Source organism: Capsicum annuum, chromosome 9 (genome assembly GCF_002878395.1).
Source record: "Capsicum annuum cultivar UCD-10X-F1 chromosome 9, UCD10Xv1.1, whole genome shotgun sequence".
Lineage (NCBI taxonomy): Eukaryota > Viridiplantae > Streptophyta > Magnoliopsida > Solanales > Solanaceae > Capsicum > Capsicum annuum.
The window spans coordinates 97377219-97385843 of record NC_061119.1 but is presented as its reverse complement, the minus strand read 5'-3'; the positions used below and the strand labels follow the sequence as shown (position 1 = coordinate 97385843).

Sequence of the window (8625 nt, the reverse complement as noted above, 5' to 3'; positions counted from 1 at the left end):
CACCATCATAAAAATGCTGAAAAGTTTATTCAGTAGATAAAGTTGATGGTCAAAATGGTAGACTGTCACAAATTTGGTGGACCACTATATCGACCGTTAAAATCACGTTGGTGGCCTAAGTTCTGGTAAGGAGCGACGTTTAAAGTGGTGGACCATCACAAAATTAGTGGACCACCAAATTGACCTTCGTAAGTAAGCTAAATTGACCATGTTCTGGTAAGAAGTGATGGCCCTATTAGTGGTCCATCGAATGTTCGACGGACCATCGCTGAGGCCATTGAAATTACCCTAGCACTGGGTTGGGTCGGGTTTAAATTATGACTATTTAAATGACCCTTATTTGGCCTAATTGGTTTTAAAAAGGGGAAAAGAGCGGTTACATACATTTTACCCTCTTTTTAACTTTCTCAATTGACCGAATTCCTAGGGATTCAAAGCATCTAAAATCTTTTGCTCTTCCTAGGACTCTCTATCTCCTCCCTTTCTTCCCTATTTAATAGACCCTATTTTTTTCTTTATTCTCATCATAAACAACCTTGAGAGCAAACATAGAGTTTTAAGTGAAGTTGATTTTGTAATTTGCAAGCAAGTGGGAAAGAAGCTACTGTAACACCAAGGTATGAGCACCAACATTCTCTTTTTGAATTGCAAAACCATGAAATGACTAAGTAGTTTGTTCATTAAAATTACATCTTGTGTTATTCTCTTTCTTTTGAGTTGCTGTAAGTTTGGAAATTTGAAATTGTCGAGTGAAGTCTGAGTAACTCAATCATTTAAAAGTGAGAAATAGTGTGCAAAATTATAAAATTGGTGTCAATTGTTGCTAAAAACATGATGTTGCTTAGCAAATGCTCAAATAAATGCCGAATTAAGAACTAAATCTGAAGAAGAGGGTGTGACGATTGAAATGGTTGATCGTTATTTTTGTGACGGCCCACCAAATTAACCATTGCAAGGACCCCAGAAGTGGCACTCACTGGTTAAGATGCGACGGCTATAATGGTGGATCGTCAACTTTCCGACGGACCACTATATTGACCATCGCAACTCTCTAATATTTTAGGCTTTCTGGATAGGACCTGATGGTTCACCTGGTAGAACACTATTGACCCGACGGACTACCAATGTGGTCGTCAAGTCTAAATTTTCACTGTTGGGATATTTTAATACGGCGGACTAATCTCTTACTTTTTTTAGGTATTATGGCTCCCAAACTTCCATTAAACAGAGGAGGAAGACCTCAAAGGGATAGAGATAAACCCGCACTCGGTTACAATACTAGGTAACATAAAAGGGAAACTCTCATACTCTCCTAGTCTGAAGAGGGGAGTGATAGTAGTACAAGTAGTACCAGCTCAAGCCCAGACGAGGCAACGGTTGCTACAAATCAACCCGAGCCTAGTGAGGGTGGAACTGAGGCTACTAACGTGGGTGATCATATGAAAATTTTTGTGTACACTATTCTTGTTGGTGCTATTTTTGATTACACCGTGCAAGTGTTATAATCATAAAAAGCATGTTAATTGTGTGAATTATTACTTTTGAAACTTCTAGGCTCATGTTTATGACACTTGAAACTTGTTGGCTTAAATTTGAATTCATGTTATTATTTAGTTAAGAGTTTATGATAATCCCATGTGATTTGAGCATGTGCCATTAGCGTGTGAACTATTTGTATATTTCTAGTTGCATATGATGTCAAGAACTTTCCAATCTTAACCACCTGCAGCTGAATCTTGCAAAATTTTTGTGTTATGGTCAAGTGCCTCAACAAAAGTGTGAGCTAATATGTTATTGGATAGTGGTTGATGTGGACAGTCCCAAAAAAGAGCTTTGAACCGCTCCCAAGCATGATATAAGTTCTCATCTGACTTCGGTTTGAAAGACACAATCTCATTGCGCAGTCTCACAGTCTTGCCATATGGGAAGAATTTGATGAGGAATTTCTGCGATAAGTCATCCTATGTTGTGATTGAACTGGCTGGCTCAGTGTTCAACCACTTCTTAGCTTCCCACAAAAGTGAAAAGGGGAATAGTATCAGCCTCACATAATCAGTTGACACTCCTGTAGGGATGAAGGTGTCACTAATCTCCAAAACATTTTGCAGATGGACTTATGAATCTTCATGTGAAAGCCTTGTAAGCTGTCCATTTCTTATAAAAAACTGCACCATGTTCTGTTTCAACTCAAAATTACCTCCCACAGTTGCTTTCTGAAAAGGAGAGGTTAAATTTGTCGGAAGTGGGATTGACACCTCATGAACTATCCTACGGGCTGGTTGTTCTTCAGCCATGATAGCAGTATTGTCTTGATCTTCTTCAATTGGTAGAATACAGGGGATAAGGATTACTCTTTCCTTCATTGATAGAAGTGTTGCTTGGGTTCAGGGAATTGGTTCAACCAATTCCCTATCCCTTGCCAGCTTACTAGCCTGAAAACCTGTTTCCTGCAAATTCAATACCAAGACCAAGTGTAAAGAACCAAAGAAATCTAAAAAGTAAAAGTAAAAAAAAAATAGTTGCCAATTTACAAGTCCTCGACAATGGTTCCAAGAACTTGTTGCATACTAGCACACACGCAAGTGTACATTCTTTCACGAAGTAATATAGTGGCCTCAAAGAAAGCCACATATAGATCCCACAAAGACTTATTTGAACAACTAGTCAATTCAAGTTCAACAATTAATATTGCCTTAGTGTAAACATAACCGAAAGAGTTTTGAAGGCTAGTAAAGTAAAAGTAAGCTAAAACAATGCGGGAAAGTAAAGACTTGAAATAATCAATGAATTAAACCCTATAGTTAAAGCACTATGAACAATCATACTATGCAATTGAACTTCGTTATTTAGATTACGTGTCTTGGTTGTTGATTCACGGGGTTGATTTTATGATCATGGTCTCTCAATCCTCCAATCACCTATCTAACTTATCCCCATAACTACAACGTTGAGCGGGGATGTGAGAACTAAGCTAAACGCATTTATATTTCATCCCATAGTGAACCAAATAAGGCTTCTAGGTATATCTCTATCCTAAATGCTAATTTGAATTCCTTATTTATAAAAGAATAAGAACCCTACTTTATTTATCTCCACGTTCTTGTCTTTAACTCTGGAAAAGGGGGTGTTTAGCCACTAACCAACATAACCATAATCTAATTCAATGAATACATGATTAAATATATTAAAAATACAAAGTAATGAATAATAAAACCTAATTTTTGTGTTAAGCAGCCTCCACAAGCTCCAAAGACATCCCAAAGTCCTTTGCAAAATGTGACAAGTCCTATTTATAGTTTAAGGCAAATTGGTCGTGTGGGAATGAAGTAGGCATCGCGGGCTTTAGACCTATGTACTTCTTGAGTTTCCTCCTTAATTAGTACCCTTCTATGAAGGGGGATCCACCTTCCTTAGACTCTCTGAGTAAAGGGGGCGCCACTCCTAAATCACCTGCCCTCTCAAGAATTGCGATTTTGACGTTCAACTTTGTCTCAAGCCTTTCTCCTTTTATCCAAGCCTTGTAGTGTTGTTTTCACTTGTATTTCAGATTGTGTATCATTATATATCATCCAATATTAACTCACAAAGCTTCCTAAATAACCAAACACCATGAATTAGAGATCAACACATAAAACATCAGGAACAACAAGCTAGAAACTCAAGCTAAGAGTTAGTTTCACTCATTTTAATCTTTAACTTATTGTTCGACTTTTGGCTTGTTCCAATTAAACTTTGCACTCTATAAACAAGTTGTTGCAATCATAAATACACAATAAAAATATTAGGAACTCATTTGACACATTAGAATCGATTGAGATAGACTAGAACAACACCTAACTCAAGCTAGTGAAAGTAGTTTTCTCATCTAGACTCTAATTGATTGATTTGAACCCAAACTTGTTTAAAAACACATTTAAACATTGTAATGACATACTTAAACACTTATATGCTTATTTATATTATTGTTAACACGTAAAGCACACGAATTGTCCTCAAAATACGGCTAAACAAGTTAAGACAACAATACTAAAGTTCATAAATACACCTTAGATCATCTACCAAGCTTGATGAAAAGAAATTAGTTTCTCAGGACAGGACCTTTGGTACCGTTCCATTAAAACATTAGTACACCCTAATAAATAAGATAACTACCTTTGTATGACAATATAATACAAAGAGAGACAATCTATATCAAAAATTAAATAAAAGTATACCATATCAAAAATGATCAAGTGCATCAAAATATCATACCCCAAAAGAGACATAATACAAGATTTGTACACCTGATCTACCACTATGGAATCACCTACTAAGGTAGAAATATGTTTTGACACAACAAGAAACTTACACATCATATCAACTCTCGCTGTAAAATATGCTGACACAGTGGAGGATGTAGAACTAAAAGCAAATAATACTAAAGTAGGTCAATGACAAACTGGGACAATACATGTAATAACTATATTAGAGACTACCTTAGGCCTACCCAAAAAAGCATAAATTATTCACGTCTATAACTATACCGAGTTCCTCTATGACCACTCTGGCAATCTATCTAAGCTCCACCACTAGGAACTTAAGAGATAGCTCTACCACTCTATGCACCTCTTTTAGCCAATAGTGCTACTACTCTATAAGTTTATATCTGAGAACCATGCTATAAACAACTTTACCTATGCTTGGGATACAAAATGGCCAAACTCTCCATAATTAACGAATCTACCACCCATAGTAGGTTGATGGGATGGTTTAGATAAACTTGAAAGCCTACTACAACCTGAAAACTCAAAATGAGAACCTCTAGACATCTAAATAAATTCAGGCTATCAAAAATAATGTCCCTAGAATAACCATACTATATATATTATCACAACCAAATTCACGAGCCTTGATGACACCTACTAAGACCCACCAGTAGGTAAGCCAACACCATAACCCGAAGCTAAGGTAATGGTTTACTTTGGTTGAAACACCCAACAAGGGCCAAAATACATGAACACAATCATAAACAATGATGTTCCATAATAGATAATCAACTACGTATACCAATTCCCATGAGCTAGTAATATCAGTACAAGAGAATTTAAGTTTGACATTAGGAAATAAAACTCAAAGTCTAAATAGTCTTATCCATTCTTCTCAAATACAAAAGACTGAAGACTAAATAAGGATAAGGATAGAAAGAAAATGGCCAACTCAAAACTCCAAGAACTCACCCTGTCTCTAGAAGATCAACACAGCACGATCTCAAATCAACAATGACAACTAGTACTCAGATCTGCACCAAAAAGGTATAGAAGTGTAGTATGAGTACCAAAACAATGGGTACTCAGTAGACATCATCGGCCAATTGAGCTAAATCATGATATAAAGATGATATAAAGTAAGAAAATGTTTCTAAGTCAAGGTATAGAATCAAACCTAAACCATCTTCCTCATCACTGTATATAATCAATAATCAAACTTGAACAATAATACGAGATATCCATTCATCATGCACCAATACCATTATATTAGAAGTAAATGATCCAAAACATAAAGAGTCACTAATACAATCACCATTGCAATAATACCAAGATGGTATGCAAATATCTAGTAAAGCATAAGAAAAAAAAACCCCACAGCGTCCCATACCACTGAGGAGTACATCCAAAAGAACATAAAGTAAAAAACTCATCACGTTGTCCCATACCATCGGAGAGTACATGAAAGAATCAAATCACCAAGTATATAATCACAGAACCAACTCATAAATATCCATGGTTTGCTACCTTTTGCTATTTGACAAGTTCATGATCATAATCAATTACGACTATTGAACTAATATATTTCAAGTACTCATAATCATAACCATACAGTCATTTAGACATCCAAACCATTAATATACTTTATCTACTCATTATTAACTAACCAACACTTATTATTAACCTAATAGCTTGCTAGTAATTATAAGGCCTCCAAGCATTAGCCTAACCAATTATTTATATACTCTTCCTTCATCATGAAATAACAACTAATTACTATTCACTAATTACCCAACATCTACATCTAGTCAAGAAGCACAACTAAACCATAGTCACCATTTAGACAAAGTTCATTCCTAGTTATCAATAAGTGTTCTAGTCATTACATAGGAAGGGGTTACATATTATCAAACACACTTATCTATCTATTAACCAACATCTCTTACTAGTTAGCACCATAAATCTCTAAGTCAACATTTAAGCATCAAATGGCATTACACACTTGGCATCAATATCACTAGTTATCAATAATACTCAACCCATTAGCTTCATTAGCCATTTAACAAGCATAATTACTAGTCACCATATTTTAACTAAAAAAGGTTCACCAACTATTATTCAAGACTTCTAGCCATTAAGTAATATAACCACTTTATATAGTCAACTAGTTATCACATAACCCAATTTATAGGGAGAGATTCCATAATTTATCCATTTATTCAAGACAAATATATCCACTACTAATGGGCATTATCATAACATTAATAAACTCTTCAGCCTTGTCGGGCATCAACATAGCATCAATATATCCTCCGACCTTTTCGGGCATCAACATAACATTAATATATCCTCCGACCTTGTTAGACATCAACATAACATCAATATATCCTCTAAACTTGATGGGTGTCATCATAACATCAATAAGTCATCTGGCCTTGCCAGGAATCTTCATAGCATCAATATTTCCATCATGACATCAATATGAACATATTTATATTTATATCCAAATCAATAACAAATGTATGCCGAACAAATAATGGAGTGGGAAAAGAATTAAGAAAAGGTATATCATTGTTCCTTACCATTTATAACTAATGCAAAGTATTAGTAGGTGCATGAGCATATGTATGAAATTCAAGAGAGAAGGGGTGGGGGAGAATTAAAAAAAATTTGTGATTCGACTACTTACTCCTTACAGTCTACTCGCATGTAGATCAGTGCACTTTACAAACAAATTATATTTAAAATAGTTAAGCACGTAAATAACAGAACATAAAGTAATAACACAAAAAATTATCCTACTTCGGAATACCAATATGGTGCCTACTTCCAGTCCCCTTGGGTTTCAAAGTTTCCTTAGATCGTTGAATGAGGAAACAAGTTCAAATGACTTATTTTGCTCTTTAAATCTTTCGACACAACTTTAGTTGATGTTACAAAGTTTACTCGATCTACTTTTTATATAACAATTGTAAACTAAAGTTATAAAGCCTTGTAAGACTAAGAATGAGACTCTTTGAATTTTCTCCTTGAATTTGCGTAACCCGTATCTTTCTTTAGTCTTCATCTTTTATAGTCTTTGGCTGCTACTCTTCATAAGGAAATCCAAGAGATTTCTTCTCAATCAAGGATTTAAATTGATTCCTTGATTAAGAAATGTAGCCATTTGATATGTCCATATCAAAAATGTCCATATGCGTCTTTGCATTATGTCCATATCAGATATGTTTGTGATCTATCTTTTCTTTTAGTTTTGTATATATTGATGTCCCTATCGATCAGCTTGTATTCCCTAACTTGTAGCCATTTTTATTGTCCCAGATTTCTTAGGTATTAGTTAGACTTTGTGTATCAAAGGTCGACTTTCTCCACTGACTTTGTGAGTATTTTTTCTGTCAAAGTTTTGTAGATATTAGTCAACCTTTCTGAGTCGACAGTCAACTTTTGCTTCCTAATTTCTTGGTTTTCCTATCTTTCTTCCTCTTTTGGCATAATAACAAAGAATAATAGAAACAAAAACATACAGACAGAACAACAAATAAGAGGCAGTAGATATCATTGGATAGTAATAATCTATTAACTAGGCAGAGCAAAAAAAGTGAGATGGTGTGATGAAGATTATCTTACAACCCATCAACATAAGGGACAAGACCTCTTTTTGAATAAAGAAAATTCACAGTTCACTGTTTCACCAGAAAGTATGTAAGGGTGTTATGCATGTTTTGACAGAATTCACCATATGATTTTTTGATATTCTTGACAAAGGAAGAGTAGGAATTTTGAACAAAAATAGCTAGATCATCATTCGAGGAAGATACTAGGGATTTCAAAGAGTCCATACGAGAGAGAACTTGAGCAAACAACTTATCTCCTTCTTGTTTGAGCCCATCAAGTCCCAGTCGGACCATAATTATCTCGGAGATTATACTATTCACAAGGTCCAATAGTTTTGTAGAAGACTCCTGGAGTTGCATGATACCTTCCTCAATGTCTTTGAATTTATGCTTAAGTTCTTTAAGTTCCTTCATCAAAGAGACAGATGGGTTAGAGACAGATTTACTAACCTTTGAATATTTGGCCATAATGTAGGTGAACTATTTCCTACACCATTCATCTTTTACCAGGACATTTCCCATACTACTGAAGGTTCTTGAATCATAAGTTGCAAAAACTTCTATAACGGGATAGACAGAGAGGTTAATGTAGTAAAACAAAAAGACCTAGTTGGTAAGTAGTTCGAACGGAAAACTAGTAGGTGCATTGACTTCTTGTGCACTCTCAAGCCTGTAATCACGTATCCAAGTTGCCCAATTGATTTTGATCTTTTGACTAGGAAATACAACACGAATATATCACGACAAGTGATGTTCCTTAGGGATCC

At 35.2% G+C, this 8625-nt stretch overlaps 1 non-coding gene across 1 annotated transcript; it reads left to right on the top strand.

Moving 5' to 3' along the window:
• Positions 1-1800: 1800 nt before the first annotated feature.
• Positions 1801-1907, top strand: LOC124887474. Its single transcript, XR_007045248.1, has one exon. It is a non-coding gene; the product is annotated as a small nucleolar RNA R71 (small nucleolar RNA).
• Positions 1908-8625: the final 6718 nt, after the last annotated feature.